Source organism: Miscanthus floridulus, chromosome 1, assembly GCF_019320115.1.
Source record: "Miscanthus floridulus cultivar M001 chromosome 1, ASM1932011v1, whole genome shotgun sequence".
Classification (NCBI taxonomy): domain Eukaryota; kingdom Viridiplantae; phylum Streptophyta; class Magnoliopsida; order Poales; family Poaceae; genus Miscanthus; species Miscanthus floridulus.
The window spans coordinates 175,732,885-175,750,462 of NC_089580.1; the positions used below are offsets into that span (position 1 = coordinate 175,732,885).

Here is a 17,578-nt window from a genome sequence, read left to right on the forward strand (position 1 = left end):
AGTCTCGCGACAAAATAGAAAACCCTTCAATACGATGTCGGATGAAGATAATTTTTATATGTAAATTGTAGACCTCGATGAGATCTACAACTTTATAGTTTTAATTTTTTTTATTTGAGAACAGTAAGATGCTCGAAAAAATAATATAAAATTTCAGCACCATAATAATCGCCTACTAGCGCTGGCCGTATTAGAGCACTAATATATTATTTGTATGGAGTTAAATGGAAATACTTTTTATACCAAAGTTGTAGCTCAATAAGATCTACAACTTTGTAGTTTTGAGTTTTTTCATTTGAGGACGTTAAGATGCTCAAAAAATAATATAAAATTTCGACGCCTCCCAAAAATACCAAAAGTTACTGTTCATACGCCAAAACCGCCCAGAAGCCAGCCCAGGGTTGAAAGTTGAACGATTTCAAGAGTTTGAGGGCCAAAGTTATCCGGTTTTGGAGTTCGAGGTTGAAATCCAGACTTTGGCGAGAGTTCAAGGTTGTAAATTGGACTTTACCCAAGAAAGTATGCTTCTCGCATTCACCTTGTCCTGAGGTTCCCAGATATTATCCAAACTACTGACATTCGAAGCAGAACCATCCGAAGTATTTTTGTAGAAGTTGATAAGAAGACTTCTCATTCGGGTGTAAGGACTTAAAGCACCACCATCTAATCTATATGGTCGCTTTCGGTGCAACATTGGAGACTAGCTGAAGCCCCAAACACTGCTATCCAACACATTCTTCCCACATGGTATCTGCAAAACAACCAGCGATAGCCGATAAAGAAGTCAATCATTCAGTACGCGATACTAAAACAAATAGTAATTCATAATCAATTAAGTAGAAAGGAGGTATGGACTGGTGTGTGCCATGATAATTCACAATGGGAGTTTTATGATTGAGCTAGTCAAATTTCTATCCTTTCTTTATGAAATTTTCTAAACAAGAATTACTAAGAAAATAGTTGTTCCAAAGACAAGCACCGCTTGTAACAAACCAGCGAACCACTATAGTACTCATCACAAGAATTGCTAAGAATCTGTTAGTTTGCAAAGAGCCCCAATTTTATTGTGGTCTTGCATTACTAAAAAAATAAAGACGAGTATTATATCATAGTACAACACCATAATACTCTGTTTACAACTGACAGCTATGGCAGGCATATTTTTTTTTTTTAAAAGAACAACAGGAGGGGCAAGCCCCTATTGACTATATATTAAAGAAAGAAGTTTGACTACAAACAACAGATAAAAAAATCAAAAAGAAAAGAAGAAACAGAACTTTAGTCTAGCCATTCCTCAATTCTAGGGAAATACTATGCCTTTCCGTAAGGACAATCATGGTGAACTCATGGCAGAACCTTGCTTTGCATGTATCAAGGTCCACATCAGTAAAGATGCAGCCATTACAAACAGTGCAGATGCTCCAAGCCATTAGGATGACAAACTGTATGGCAAGCATATATCAGGAACACCAATATCCATGAACGGTTCAGAACTCCAGCTGTTTCATTTTAGGTCATGCTAGTGGTGAGAACCACACTAAGGGCATGTTTGGATTTTGACACTAGCTGGCCAAGCCAAATTTTGGCCATTGCCAAATCAGGTCATGACCAAAATTTGGTCAGGTTACATGTGTTTGGATAGTGGTCAAGCCAAAATTATAAAACATGACAAAATATATTATAGTTACATGTAGAAACCATATATCATTATTTCTAAAAGTATCAAATAGAGTTAATATGGGTCTTGGTTTGTAGATTTAATTGTGATGAGGAATGCAAAGTTATAAAAGGATTTGTAATCTTTTTTTGAAAACATAAAAAGGATTTGTAATCAGACAGAGAGTTTAGCATAATCGCAAAAAAAGACAGAGAGTTTAGCAAATATTACGCTTTGAAGCTCAGCAATAACAAAAGAAACACATTTACTACAACCACACTTAGTTGATGCATCAGCTACTTTTCTTCATTGATGCCCTGCCAAATTCCGGCTGCCAAATTTGCCAGCCCGGCATGGTCTGTGCTTCCCTGTTAGCTGTAGATTCGCCAGCCAAAATTTCATTGGCCTTGCTAAATTTTGGCTTCGATCCAAGTGCTGGCCAGATTACCGGGGCAAGGCCAAAGTTTGGCTCGGCACTTCAGGGTCAAAAGCCAAATGAGCCCTAAAGTACCGAAGTAATTCTAGAATCATCATATTAATTAATATACCAAAGTAATTTTAGATTCATCGTATTAATTAATAAATCCATATGTGTCCCAGACTCTCAGTTAGTTAGAATTCTTCATTTCAAATGGGGTGTGAATACCCTATAGATTACCTACGTGAGGATAATATACTCTTTTTTTTTTTTTTGGCTATGATGCCTTTCTAGCTCAACCAGCAAACTTTAGATTCTCAACCAATCTGGCTTTTGCAGCATTCAGTAAATGGTCCCTTATTATTAAGACAAGACAAGTTCTATTTTACTTATAGAAAAAAGAAACTTCATCACAGTACTGGTCCACTGCACATAAGTTGAGGCAAAATTCTACATCTGAACAAATCTGGAACTTAGCAAAGACTCTGAATAGGTTAATAACATGCTGGGAAGGCTAGTGGTGAACCGGTGATGAAGGTAAGCCTGGTAAGTAAAAGATCTAACAAAGATCAGATCAAAGTACCGCTACTAAAAAATCCAAGAACATAGCAAAGGCCATGAAAGGTGAATAACTTGCTGGTAAGGCTAGCAGTGATGAAGGGAATTATATCTGGACATTGGTATTATAACCAAATAAAAGAAGTAAAAAATGCATAGTCCAAGAAGTCTGCAAATGCATGAACATTGAACACATTGCCCCAATATATATTGCTCTAAGTGACTTCAAAATGATTACTCAGGGCTAGAAATAATGGTAGATCCAACTTCATACATAAAGCACTTGATGTTTATAATGAGAACAAGTTATAACCTTCCATGTGACGAAATCGTAAGTGTGCTTGCTCTCAGTACAACACTACAACAGGTTCATGTAATGCTCCAAACAACATCAACTCGCATTGATCCTAACATTCACATTGGATCATATGTGCTGGCAGACTAAGAATCCAAGATAACAGGCCATTGCCATTTAATAATCAATAGACCAGGTTGAATCTAGTTGGTTTGTTGCTGATACAGGTAAACCATGTTCACAATTACATACACTAGTATTTATCACCTTCACCAAAAAAAACCTGTGAGATCACCATCTGAAACTGCTAGGTGACAGCTTTCTGAATCCTACTGCCGTGAAACGAGACTGCACTGTATAGTCTATCAGGGAATTCAGGATAACACAACAAGATGACTTCTTGGTTCCCATCCAGAACCCAATAGTGCAGATAATCAGTGCATCCCAGGACGGTAGTACCTTTGCTCTCAAAAGTCGAAGCTCTTGAGGTATGCTGGATCTTTCTTTGCTCGCTCCTGGAACTTGCGGAACCACCGGTCCAGGATGTCCGTGGGCACTACCAGCTTGCCGCCGTCGGCACCGCAGAACGATTGCATGAAGTTGAACAGGTTCTCGCCGACACGGAGCGCGACACGCTCGGCGCGCTGCTCGTCAGGGGGCGGCGGCAACGCGGCCGCGTCCTCCACGGCGACGCCCAGCTTAGCGGGGCCCACAGCAGGCTCCGGCTCGTCGCCGGCCTCCGGAAGCGGGAAGCTGGCCGAGGGGCGCGTGGGCCCGAGCGCGCCTAAGAATGCGAAGGGGCGGTTGGTGGCGGCCTGGAAGTAGACGGCGACGGCCTTGCCGGGCGGCAGCGCTGCCACGGCGGCGGGGAGCAGGAAGACGACTGCGGAGCGCGGCGCTGGTGGCGAGTGCGAGAGTGGAGAGATCGAGGAGCCAGGAATTGGGCGCCACCTGCGCGAAAGCGGTGGCGTCGAGGGGGAAGGTGTGGTCCGGGAAGACGATACCGAACATGGCGGTGGCGGCTGACGGGCGGTCTTGCAGATTCTCTGATGCCGCTAAGGTACTCGCGTTAGTTCCGTGGCGCGGTGGCGTCGTACCGGGAAGCTCTTTGTCTGGTGATGAGGGGCATCGGACATGGAGGGGAAGGGACCTTCGGCTCAGTCCTGGGGACATGGAGGGAAGGGACATGGGGAAGGGTTCTAGAAGGTTACAGAGGTTCGCTGGATGGATCGAGATTCGGTCGATAGAAAAAAAAAAAAAAAAAAAAAAAAAAAAAAAAAAAAAATCTTACCAAAACTTAGGCATGCCAAATTTTTGACAGCCATTAAGAGCTCGATTGGTTGGCTTCTAAAATTTGTCAAACCAAAAATTTGGTGAGCCATGGTTTTGGCAATCATTTGGTTGGTTACCAAAACTTGCCAACCCTCTCATATTTAGCTTGCCAAATCTATGATAATTTTTTATCTAGCTTTGGCTTGTCAAATTTTTGGCATGACAAATTTTGATCGTAAATCAATCAGGCCCTAATTCTTTTTCTTTGATTTTATTAAGAGCAACTTCATTGGTGAAATTAAAAAAAAATAATAAAATAAATTTTCATAGTAAGGCTCCGTTTAGTTTCCAGAGATTTTTTTTTTATGATTTTAAATTTCAAATTTCAAAATTTATTATAAATTTACGATAATATTTTGGGACCCTAAACAATTTCAATTCAAAAACTTTTCAACTACAAAGTTATAGATCGTGTCGAGGGCTACAATTTTGATATAAAGTTTATCCTAATCCGAATTTATATGAAAAAGTTTAGAGTCTGAAATGACACCATTGTCCAAGTTTAAGGACCGGTGATAATTATCTTGAAAGTTCATGAACTAAGATGATACGGTTGGCCAAATTTAGAGACCCACGTATATCACTTTAAAAGTTCAGGACCGAGATGACATCGCCGCCAAATTTAGGGACCGACGGTAAATTTTACTCTTTTCCCAGAGATGGTACCCTTATCCATCATTTTTATTCAGAACCATTTAATCACCAAAGTGTGTTACAGTTCAAAGATGCCACTCTCGGTACAAACACACAGCCTCTCGGTGATTGCAGTAACCTGGGGTGATGGTCGCTTGCTGTGCTTTTGCTTTGAGCGTGGCTAGCACTTTCCAACGCTAGCCTCTGTCTGGACGTTCGCGCATGCCCCGCCTGTTGCGCCTACTCTGCATGCCTACCCCGCCTGCTGTGCACCCACTCCGCATGCAGGTGGGGACTACACACGCCCGCGCCGCCGCATGTTGTTGCCCTCCTCGCTTCACTTCTATGTTGCGCGCCTGTGGACATGCATGCAGGTGGGGACCAGGTCTATATTTGGAATACCGGATTTACTTTGCAACATTCAGATAAAAACACACAAGCAAACATTCAGATGAAAATGTATGGAACATACAGCTGAAAAACAGCATGAAATATTGCCGACTGCTAATGAAAACACTTGGCAACATTGAAGCACTTGCTGCAGCATACGTCTGAAACATGTAAACATTTGAAACATACGGTGCAACATATGTGTATAGCCACTACAACATATGCAACATCCAAATAAAACACTTGCAACATACTCTCTCTGTCCCTGAAAAAGAGTCATCCTCGCTTCAAAAAAAGTCAATAACTTTTAACTTTGACCAAATATATTTAACAAAATATTAATATTTATGGTACATACTTAGTATCATCAGGTAGATCGTTAAATATACTTTCATAATAAACTTATTTGGAGATATAAACGTTGCACGTATTTTCTATAATCCTAGTCAAAGTTGAGAAACTTTGACTAGTACAATTCCCATAGCGACTCTTTTTTAGGGACGGAGGGAATACGTTTGAAACAGATGAAACACACATTTGCAACATACGTGTATAGTCATTGCAACATATAAAACATATAGATAAAACACTTGCAACATACGTCTAAAACAGATAAAATATTTGAAACATACACTTACAATATACATTTATAGCCAATGCAACATATGCGATATCCAGATAAAACACATGCAAAACCAGATAAAACATTCATTTGAAATGCTTGAAAACATATGGAGCTCGATACCATGGAGTGATGAAAATTTTTAGGCCAACACTCAGCTGCCAACGGTCAACCGTCACGGAAGCAGCAAACGGCGCATGTGGATGTGGGCCCGCGCTCCTCTCACAAATAGGCTGAAAGGATCAATATGCCCAAGAGGATGGTGAATTAGGTTAATTCTAAATTTTTGCAATAATTAAAACCTACACTTAGCCCATTTCACCTCTTGTATCTAAAATGTGTTTTTATTGTTCTCCCGTACAAAAGTTTTGCACTCTAGGTTCCAATGGCAATTCTAAGAATGTAAAGACATGAAATGAATTGCTAAAATATAAATGCTCAAAGTAGAGAGAGAGAAAGAAACACGGCGATGTTTTTCCGAGGTATCGGAGAGTCGTCACTCCCCACTAGTCCTCGTTGGAGCACCCGCGCAAGGGTGTAGCTCCTCCTTGATCCACGCAAGGATCAAGTGCTCTCTACGGGCAGATTTTTTGGTACTTCGTCGTAGTAAATCGCCCACAACCACTCACAAAGTGACTTGGGTCATCCACACGCTCCGTCGGATGATCACCAAACTCCCAATCACCACTAAGCTGTCTAGGTGATGGCGATCACCAAGAGTAACAAGCACAAACTCTTACTTGACCAAGACAAGCCTAATGAGTAAAGTGGATACGCACTTGCTACTCCCTATGCACTAATGAGGTCCTTAATCTTGTATTATAAAATCTCAATCACTCCACTAGGCTCTTGCTCTCCCTTGCACTCCAAATGTGTTTCTAAGCTGAACAAATGGGCAAGAGACCTCAAATGGACGAGTGGGATATGTATTTATACCTCCATTCAAAACATAATGGTTGATGTCCAACTCAGCAAATATCGGGATGACCGGACGCTCCGGTAAAGGTGACCGGATGCACCGGTCAGTGTAATACGTCAGCGTGTCAGAAAGAGCCGTTTGCTCTGACCGGACTCTAGCCTGCGTCCGGTCAGCACCCACTAGACACGTCCGATCATCAAAAACCCTCTCTGGAATCTTACTGATGTTGACCGGACGCTGGCACCCAGAGTCCAGTCACTTCTCTGTTCAGCGTCCGGTCCGTGGTCAACAGCCTGTCCACGCTGCTACAGATACGGCTAGCGTCGCGTCCGATGAGCACTGGTGTCCAGCGTCTGGTCGCACTCTGACAGCTGTTGCCGATCAAATGAACTGACCGGACTCTCCAAGATACGTCCGGTCACAACCAAACCAGCGTCCAGTCAGTCATTTGACTCTCCATTCACTTCCAATTCAAAATTCTTTATGAATGAAGTTGACTTCTATCGATCTTAGGGCTATTCCTGAGCTACCTAGTGCTAAGTTTGATAAGTGTGCACCACACCTAATCCATTAGACTCACCTAGGTTAAGCTACTAGTTCATACCCTCCTTAATAGTATAACCAAAGGAAAAATAAAATCCTAAACTACTCTAAGTGTCTCTCCAACACCAAACGACACTTAGAACTAGTCTGTCCTTAACATTGTCCTCCATCCTTTGAAAACCAAAACGATTTCTATCGACAGGGGCATGACAACCATGATTGCCTAATCAATTTTCATTACCATGACCTAACTCAAATTGTCTCTGTAAAACACACGTTAGTCATAGTAATCTCGTGTCGTTATTAATCACCGAAACCCAACTTGGGGCCTAGATGCTTTCACAGGCAAGCGGCCTGGCCGGCCCTACAATCAGCTAGTCTGGTTGGCCAAAGCAGCAACGCTGGAGGTAGCTAGGCGCAGACAAGACATAGAGAGAAAAGAGTAGGACAACATGCTACAGCAAGCCTAGGCGCTAAGCAGCAGAGGGCAGACACCACAGGGTGGCCTGCGGCCCTAGGCGTGTGTGGCTAAGGGCCTAGCCAGCTGTCCAGCCAGCAGCGGACGCAGCAGAGAGACTCTCTCCATGGTCACATATATGCACGGTTCACCAAGCGCCACATGCACCCCGAGTGGCCACGCACGCTCTCATGTGCTGCCCCGTACTGTAATTGCACGCCCTCTTTTTTTTTGCTGGGCGTCATGCACGTGCCACGTGGGGTCGGTCCATCCATTCATCAGACGCCCTGAACCTATTATCGTTTTCCTTTTGTGCACCAAATACCTAAATTTTGTTCTTGGCCCCGCCAAGTTTGCGATTCTAGTTCCTGTGTGCCAACTGCCAACGAAGTGCTCAATTTGGGAGCCGAGTCGGTGTTTTTTCCTAGACTTGTTTAGCTGGGCCTCGGTAGCCCAGCATTGATCTCCTCAGCCAGCATTGATCTGCTGCATATGCATGTGGACAATGGATCCGTAGAGAAATCTACAGGGTCAGCCGGTTGCGTTTGAGCAGAAAGCCACGGGTCTAGCGGAATTAGATTTGGCGCTGCATGCATGCGGCGGGCGGCGCCGAAAGAAAAGGCCCCCGGATCACTTTGGACACCAACACTCCTAGCTAGAAAACTGCAACAAGCGGGAGGCTAGGCGCTTGGCTGCTGCCTACTGGCCAAAACAGAGCGTGGGCCGTTGTCTGAGTCGGAGGTTTCCTGATTCCTGGACACCGCTTTGCAGCTTATACTGCGAGGGGATTGGTTCATGAGCTATTTTCCTTTTCCCTACTAAAACGAGCTGATGAAATCAGTATTTTTAGTTACAATTTACACATAGCCGATGAAAACCAGAGCCGTGCTAAACGAGGTCGGATTCTGAGATCAAGGACTAGATACTAGAGGTAGAGGATACCTAAATTTTGCCATCCCCTAGCAGAAAATAGACGACGGTTCGGCTGCGTTTTTTTCTTCTTCTCGAATAAGCAAACCTTTTGCGTATCATTGTATTAAGAAAAAGAGTTTAAACATACAGACAATGCGTTTCTATCGAGCGCCGAAGGAGGTCAACCTAAAATAGCCGTAGCTAGACCATCCTAGAAAAGGACCTCTAGTTTCGGTATTACATAAATGAAAAAACAATCAAAACCGACACAACATCTTAGTAGTATTGTTTTTCCAGCCTCACGATCATTCAGAACTGCACTGCCAAGCGCCAAGAACCAGATTGGAACTCTTAGGCCTTTGGCGAGAGTTCAGAATTCAGGGTTGGTGGATGGTCAGGCCTCAAGATTGGACCTCACCTCACCCGCAGCCATCAAGCCCTCACCCCCAGTCACTGACCGAAGCGCGGGGAAAACGGCGAAAAGGAGAGGAGAGGAAGCAGAGTTTGATGAAGAGGAACAGGGAACCTCGTAACTCGTAAGCAGGCATCCTTGTCACGAATCACGATCAAGTCTCCGGTAGATTGCCATTTGCCATTTCCCCTCGACCGATGTTTGAGCATCCTGTGAGAGGGACGACCCACGATCGATGATGGAACAAACGATGGGAACGACATTGGGAATGCATGCTTGATTTTTGGTAATAATCAAGGGGTGAACAGCACATAGACCATTCGATTCATCTCTTGCATGGAACTTATGTACTGTAGCTAACAATGCGATCGAGTAATCATGTTAGCTTCGGCTTGTGAATTAACAGGACGCTTATCAAAACAAACAAACAAACAAACAAACAAACAGGACGCGTGCAGGGTGGGTCATGCATTTCGTTAGTTCTGCGTTATTGTTCCCAATCTGATTTGCTTGTCTACCTGGACACAATCTCGAATGCACACGATCTACTGTTCCTAAGCGAGTGTGTCATTCACTCATTCGGAATTGGTTATTTCCATAGCCCATATATAGCATAGGTAGACACCTCAGCTTTCACTGCACAGAATATGTCATTAATAACCATTATGACAAAAAAGATTTTAAGAGAGAACCCCTGGATTATTAACAAAGACAGACACTTAATTAGGGTGCTGCCTAAAGAAATGGCGAGGCGGGATATGCCCGAGTACCCTTTGAAAATGGCCAATTAATATAACATAGACCGCTTCATAGAGATAGACGGGTTAGCTCCCTCTTGAAATCCAATACCCGTGCCTTAGAAAATTGGGGGAGGTTAAAGCGTGACCCGTTGTGCACTCGTAGATCGCACAACCCTGCGACCCCTGTTCATCTCCTACCCCCGTCTCCGCTTTCCTCACCCGCCATTCCCAGCCAGCGGATACGCCGCCCACCTCCTGACCCCGCCCTCCTCATCTTCCTCGCCCCCGTCGCCGACCACCGCCCTGCCACGGGCGCTAGGGTTCGTCGGAGCTCCGGCAAACCCTAACGTCTACGGCGGTCGCCTTCTTCCCCTTCCCCTCCGGCCATGGCGGGCCCGCCCCTCCCTGGCCCGGACACCACTGCCACCACCAGGGTTCCTAAGCCCCCCAACCTCCTTCTAAGCTCGTTGGATTTGGGGAAGAAGGGTGGGCCGTGGCCACCGGAACCCTAGACCCTAGCCGGAGTTGGGGAAGAAGGCTAGGGCGTGGGCGTGGTCGCGTGGAGGAGGAGGAGGAGGCCTACCTCACCGGTGCCGCCGCCGCCGCCGCCGCTGGAGGAGGGGAGGGAGGGAGAGGAGCTCGGGGGAGGATAAGGACACGGGGAGGAGGCGAGCGCGAGGAGGGTGACGGGTCGCCATCGCGTAGTAGAGTTTCCGTAGAAAATTCTTTTGGCAGTAGTTACCCGTGTGTGTCACATACATGACGACCATACGCAAATGCCAATTAATTCCACACTGCGTGTTTGCATACTATTCCCACACATAGGCTTTGCAAGCGGGGTGATGTTTTATTCCTCTGTTGAGCTCCAGGGCGGCTCAATGATTCGGATTAGCCATGTCCGGCCGGGGATTGGATGGCACTTGGCACCCGGCTCCCCGAAGGCGCTCTGGGCGGTACAAACTGATCGAGTTTGTCCCTATCGCTCACCCCCTGCTGCCTCACGGCTGTGGCTACTAGCTGACAAGCCCCTGCATCCAAACCCTTCTCCGGTTGGGTGTGACTCGTGCTGGTTAGCCTTCATGGACGCTTTTTGTTTGTACACCTTTGGTATGTCTCGTGCGCAATGATGCGTCGTCCCGGCCGGCCGGCCCCCTGTACTGTGTGCCGTGACAACGAACGATCCATATCCCCGTCGTCCGTTCTGCAGGTACTGCGGTGTTTCTAGTGCAAGTGTGCGTGCAACTTGGCGATCGATCGAGCTAGGCCGAGACACCTGGCCACCGTACCACATGGCCACTCTCTCGATAGCTCGATCGTCGCACAAGTCGTATTACTATATACAGCATGTCTATACGACGATGTACGCCGAGGTGGAATGCAGCTATGGCGCCATGGCGGCGTGATCGAACTGCATGCGATCGAGGCTCCCCTGAGAGGCATGCGTAGCTACCGCGTCCGTCGTACACGTCTCTCTCGATCCGGTTCTAGAGTCGCCGGTCGATCAAAATCGGCAGTGTGCATGTGCGATGCGCGTCGATCGACTCCACGGTCGTTCCTATCCACGAAAAGCACAGTACGACGTCAGTGCAAGTACGTGTACGTACCGTCGCGATCGATCTGTCTGTCTGTCTGTCTCTGTCCTGTCCTCTCCTCTACACGCATGCGGCCCGATCGATCGAGCCGGCATGCATGTGGGATCGGAGTGGGACGATGACGATGACTGCTCCTACAACAACACTTGGTTGCCCACGACCTGCCAGGCCCACGTGCGAGCGCGTGGGTGCGCGACGTTTCCGGCGCGGCGGACAGGGGCGCGCGTCGGGCGGGCGCGGGCGCTGGGCGCATCCCCTTGTCGCCGGGCACGGCCGGGGCAGCGGAGGGGTCGACCTCGCGTTCCGTTGCGTTTGTACGCCACCCGCCACCGTCTTATTCCCCCGGCCCGGCCGGCCAGCCCGATCAGCATCCCACATACATATGCATGCGGATGCTCGCGGTGCATGCTACCGCAAGCATGCACGGACCGAAGCACGTACAGGTGCATGGATAGATGGTGTCGTCTCAACCAAGCTAGCTAGCTGCTAGCTAATCTCTATAGCATGCAGAGCCTTTTCGATCGTATCGATCGTGTGTGCTTCAAGTGACGGATTTTGCGCGACGTCCGACACCGGTACAACCCTGCTGATAGGAAGCCCTGCGCTGCCAATTGGTGCAATGACAAACGGTAACGTACGCAGGGCTGCTCATGCATGCACTTTGCATGGATCTAGCTACATCCAGGTGCTTGCCTTGCCGACGCGACTACAAGAACTAGCGTACCGATATCATCGTTTCGCCAAGCTTATAACTTATGCATGCAAATTAAACTGAATAATGTGCGTACGTGCAAGTGTGCAACCCGAGAAATATGCAATGAGCACCCTCTCTCTCTCTCTCTCCTATTTTGCTTTTGGCGGACTCTCTTTGAACGTTGAGGGCTTCGGGCATCTCTGTCCATGCGTTTTCGCCCGTTTTATATTATAATATCATCTTTCTCTCAGGCACGTACACATTGGTAGCTGGATCGGACCGACACCGGCCATGCATGGAGCAATCCAAGCTCCGTGCGACTCGATGGTAACGCTTGCGTGCTTATTCTTGACTCCGTTGTGCGCAGGCTGCGCTGGTACTTTTGCAGAGTAGCTATTAGCGCTAGCCGCTAGCATTACCCGCCACTAGCATCTTATCTAGCTAATCTTCCGACTATTATTATTTTATCCATACAAAAGGTCACACTAACAATCGGTTCAACTTAAAATTGATGCCGGCCTGTGTGATATCAATGATCAAGAAGAATTGCTAATCGAGTTCTCCAGGTAATATACAATGAGAGTAATACAGCTAAACTACACAATGCAGACGCTCACAACGCACGCACTCTCACACTATAAACGTATGCACACAAATCCTACCCCTATGAACACCTTCGAAGACTAGGTCGGTAAATCCTCGAAATGAGATTGACGAAGCTAGTCACCACATGACAAACAAATTAATAAAGCTATACAATAATACTTAGTGTATACTTTTGTGTTCCTACAAATCATCGATATGTAGAAGTGGTTTTTCAACTGTCTCTAAAAATCAAATTTCTAGGGACGGCTAAGAATAGAAGCCGCCCCTAGAAATCGAGTTTGTAGAGAGACGGCTCGAAATACAACCACCTCTGCAAATCATTGTCCAGAAATTATAAATTCGGGCTTAAAATAGCAAAGAAAATGCAGAGGCGTTGTCGGTGCAGAAAGTGACCAACACATAAATATTTGTAGTTTTACCGTACGTTGTGATCGGATGTGGCCTAGCACTCAATGACACAGGGTTTATACTGGTTCAGACAACGTGCCCTACGTCCAGTTTGAGTCGGTCGGTGACTTTATTCCTGAGCCCAGGTGCTCGAAGTTTGCAATGGGGTTACAAACTAGAAGGAAAAAGATGGGGATACAAGAGGTCTAGTCGGGCTCTGGTCAGAGAGGACAAAAGTGACAGGAGATCCGCTATGTGCTAAGTGTTCGAGTGTGTGCTCGTGGTTTAAACCTGGTGGTTCTGTTGTTGTGTCCTAGTGAACTGGTCGATCTAAATGAACTTATCCTTGTTGGAGAGAGCGCATCCCCTTTTCTAGATGAAGGGGATGACCTTACAAGTGAGAGGGAGAGAGTGCGTGTGCTACTAAGCCTTGTGGCCCATGCCGGCGGGTACAAGATGATGGTAGACGCCCACAATACTGTTGATGTCACTGTTGAATGTCAGATGCATGTGGGAGGTTGCGTCGTCTTCTTCAAGTATGGTAGATGTCAGTGCCTGTCACACTGTCGATACCCAGAGGCATACAAGGGGTCTTACCATATTCGCCTGTCACGATAAATGCCGGCACCAACAACACTGTTGATGCCCCAGAGGCACATGGTGGTAGCCTTACCGTATTCGTCTGGTATGGGAGTTGATGGCGCCCACAACACTGTAGGGGAAAATGTCGGCGCCTACAACACTGCTTTGGTTTTGCCATGCCAGGCAGGTCGCAGGGTATTGTCTGGCAGGTGCACAGGGTACAGTCCCTGGTATTGCGGTTTGACTTGTGTGCCCTGCCTTACTTTCTCCGCCCGTTTCCTGGTCCTTACCGAGCGGACGTCCCCGGTCGATTGGTCCCAGTCGATTCGGATTGCATCACTCGGAGAGGAGCTGTAACCAGGGGTTCGACGTACCCCTGGTCGGAGACGCTGGTCAGAGCCGAAAAGCGGTGTTTGGCTAGGCCTTCTGGTCGGAGAGTCCGTCCGGAGGCGGGTTGGAGACCAAAGCGAACGCTCCAGTCAGAGGCGGGCCGAAGTCAGAAGCGGGCGCCGTTCCTCCTCGGCCAGGCCTTCCGGTTGAAGATTGGATCGTCCTTCTGGCCTGTCGTCTAGGTATTTTGGGCTGGCCCATGAGTTGCGCGTTGCTCACAACGTTGTCTGTTTGGGCTGAGCCTGTGTTGGGAAGCCGATCCATGAGGGACCCCGGGTTTATGAACCCAATAGGAGCCCTCGAGCCCCCGGGCGATTTGGGTAGAATCATTTGAGGGATTTTTGTCTCGACGGCGGGTGCGCGCAAGCGCACCCTCGGGTGTAGCCCCCGAGCTCCCGGGTGATTCGGGCAGAATTGTCTGGGGTTTTTTCGTGTTTGCCAGCGGGGGAAGTTTCGTTTCGTCAGTGGGTGCACGTGAGCGCACCTACGGGTGTAGCCCTTGGACGATTCGGGTAGAATCGTCTAGGGGTTTTTTTGTCAGCGTGCGTGTGTGCGTGTTTTTAGTCGAGACGGAGTTGTTTAACCAAGGCGTCGTAGCGCAGCCGAGGCGGTTAGTTTATGGATTGGGCGAGACGGAGCTCGCGGATCCTGGCGTCGGTGCAGCCCGCGTAGCCGAGGTAGTTATTTTTAGGGATCAGGCGAGACGGAGCTTGTGGATCCTGACGTCGGTGCGCGTTGAGGGATCAAGCGAGTCAGAGTCATGGATCCTGGCGTCGGTGTAGCCCGCGTAGCCGAGGCAGTTAGTTTAGGGATCGGACGGAGCTCGCGGATCCTGATGGGGCGAGTTTGAGGTCGTAGACCTAGCCATTGGTGTGTAGTCGAGGCATAGCCGACGGATGGGGCGAGTTTGGGGTCACAGACCCAGGCGTTGGTGTGCAGTCGAGGCGTAGCCGAGGGATAGGGCGAGTTCGGCGTCGCAGACCCAGGCATTGGTGTGTCTTGAGCCCCTCGAGCCTTGTTGGGCTTGGTAGGGGTCGGTTTGAGTTTTGTGCGTTACCCCATCCTCGGTTTCTCACAATCGGAAGGGCTGAGTTTTGTCGCTTGCCTCGATCGCTCGGGCTTGAGTGACGCGCTCGGTGAGCTCGCTAACGGGTATGATCGAGTGGAATTTGGGTCCATCATTCATGATGGGGTCGGCATAGCCCTCTTGTAACATTCCACTACTCCTTTACCTGCAACCCGGCAGTTGTCTGGGTCATTCCAGAGACCGACCCGGGTGGCCTGCTGGCCTCCCCTCGATGGAGATTTTGTGGGTTTAGCAGAGGCTTAGGATCAAATGAGAAGGTTGAGATGACCCTGTCCGCTTTGGGGTAGACTGGGCTAGGGCCGCACGGGGCTCATCTGCGTTTTCTCCCCTGGCTCTATTTGACGCGAGGCGGCCTCGAGCCCTTCATGGGCCAGCCTTCAAACCCTGGTCGGTCGTTGCTCATGTCGATTGAGGCAACTGCCGCTTCATGACGCAACACGGAGCGTTGTGATGCATTTAGCCACATGTGCTATGCCTTAGTTCCCGAGCTCCTAGGCGATTCGGGCCTGAATCGTCTGGGGGGCATGGGCGTATAGAATGAATGCGTGTATGAATGTATGAATGATTATATATATAAAGAAATAGCGGGGGTTGGTAATGTTACCTTGATCACTCGAGTGACGGGGTTTGGAGAGCTCCAATCGGAAAATGTCTGACCAGGACCCGCGCTCGACATTCGTGACAGAGTCAGCATGGCCTACATGGGGCGTCCCTTTGCTCCTTACCTGTCTCTCGATGTTTTCCTGAGCCGTTCGATTGATTTAGGAAGCCCGATGGTCTCTCCTGGTGGAGATCCCATTTGTTTAGGTTTTTCAAAGTCCCACCTGGGGAGGCGGAGAGCTGCTTGCGCGTGGTGTCGCTTTGTTTTTCACGCCCGATCATGCGGTAGTGGTGGGCCAGACCTAGGCCATGTCCCGTCTGATCAAGCGCCGTTCCATCGGGCAGGGTGTGTTAAATCGATCAGGGCACGTCCCATTGTATCCCATCTGCATTAAATGGGGAAGGGAGAGGGTTTTTCGCCCCCATCGTTTCACCTTTCCCTGATCGCCGCGCCTTCCCCAACTGTTGTGCCCTTTTCTTTAAGTAGGAGAAGGGAGAGGGCTTTCGCCCTGTTCCTTCACCTATTCCTCATCTATCGTCTCTTCTCTTTCTTCCTTCTCGCCAAGAGCATCTGAGTGCCGCGGCGGTTCCTAGGAGAGAAAAGAAAAGGGGGAGAGTGAGGGAGAGGAGAAAACTCATAAATCCATCCGCGAACCCAGAGCGAAATGTTAGGCTGGAGGTCGTCCACTGTGAGGGAGTCGGTGCTGGAGGCCTTCACCATGAAGGGGTTTCTTCCATCGAAGGAGGTGGCGCGCTGGAGGGCTCTCGGGAGGGAGGATTTTCCACAACCATGGCCCGGCGAGGTGGTTTCCTTCTCGCTTTCCATGAGCGCGGGCTAGGATACCCCGCGCACTGGTCCCGCACGGGCTTCTCAATGAGTAGGGTCTAGAGCTGTAGCACCTTAATCCGACTAGGGTGCTACATATCACTGGCTTTGTCACCGTCTATGAGGCCTTACGCGGGATGGAGCTGCACGCGGATTTCTTCCGACGACTGTTCTCTAGGCAAACTTTGTCGGTGGGGGATCCGCCCAAGGCCGCACCGGTGTGGGGCTTCGCCCTATAGAAGAAATCGAGCACAGAGGCTCGTATCCCACGTACATCCCCTGTGACTCCAATGGGGGTGGCACAGGGAGTGGTTCTATATCAGGAACCCGGTGGAGGCATCGTTCCCGGTGTTCACCGGTAGAAGGCCAGAGAGGCGGGAAAGTTGGTCATGGGGCCCTTCTCGTTGGGAGAAGAAGAAGGTGGAGATCATCTAGGCGGAGCTCTAGAAGCTCGTGCGGCGTGGCCTCGACGGGGTGCAGGTGTTCCACACCCTCTACCGCCGTCGGGTTGCCCCATTGGCAGAGAGGGCGCGGCCGATGTCAAAGTACAGTGGCTCGACAGACCCTGATTGTGCATCACCAGAGGAGCTACCGAACGACGAGGTCTAGAGTCGCCTCGACCGGGTGTTGCAGCTGAAGCCCAAAGAGAAGGTCGATGGAATGCCCGGACCTCTCAATGCCTCAGTGGTGTCCAAACTGGTATGCTCCCCTCTCTTTACTCCATGTTCTTTTCCCCTTTGCTTTCTTGCTTTTTTGATTTTGAGTCGCCTGCTTTGTAGGGACTTGAAGCTTACAAGTCCCGGTTGCACCTTCCGAAGGGGCCAGAGGGTGCGGCTTGGCAGGCCACCCAGAAGGAGGTGGTGGATGCCAGGAAGAAGAAGAAAGTCGAGGAGGCTCGGAGGAAGCATGAGAAGGAGAAGGAGATC

At 48.5% G+C, this 17,578-nt stretch overlaps 1 pseudogene; it reads right to left on the reverse strand.

The window, feature by feature from the left end:
• Positions 1 to 9: 9 nt before the first annotated feature.
• Positions 10 to 4,107, reverse strand: LOC136548998 (uncharacterized; annotated as a pseudogene).
• Between the last annotated feature and the right edge of the window lie 13,471 nt (positions 4,108 to 17,578).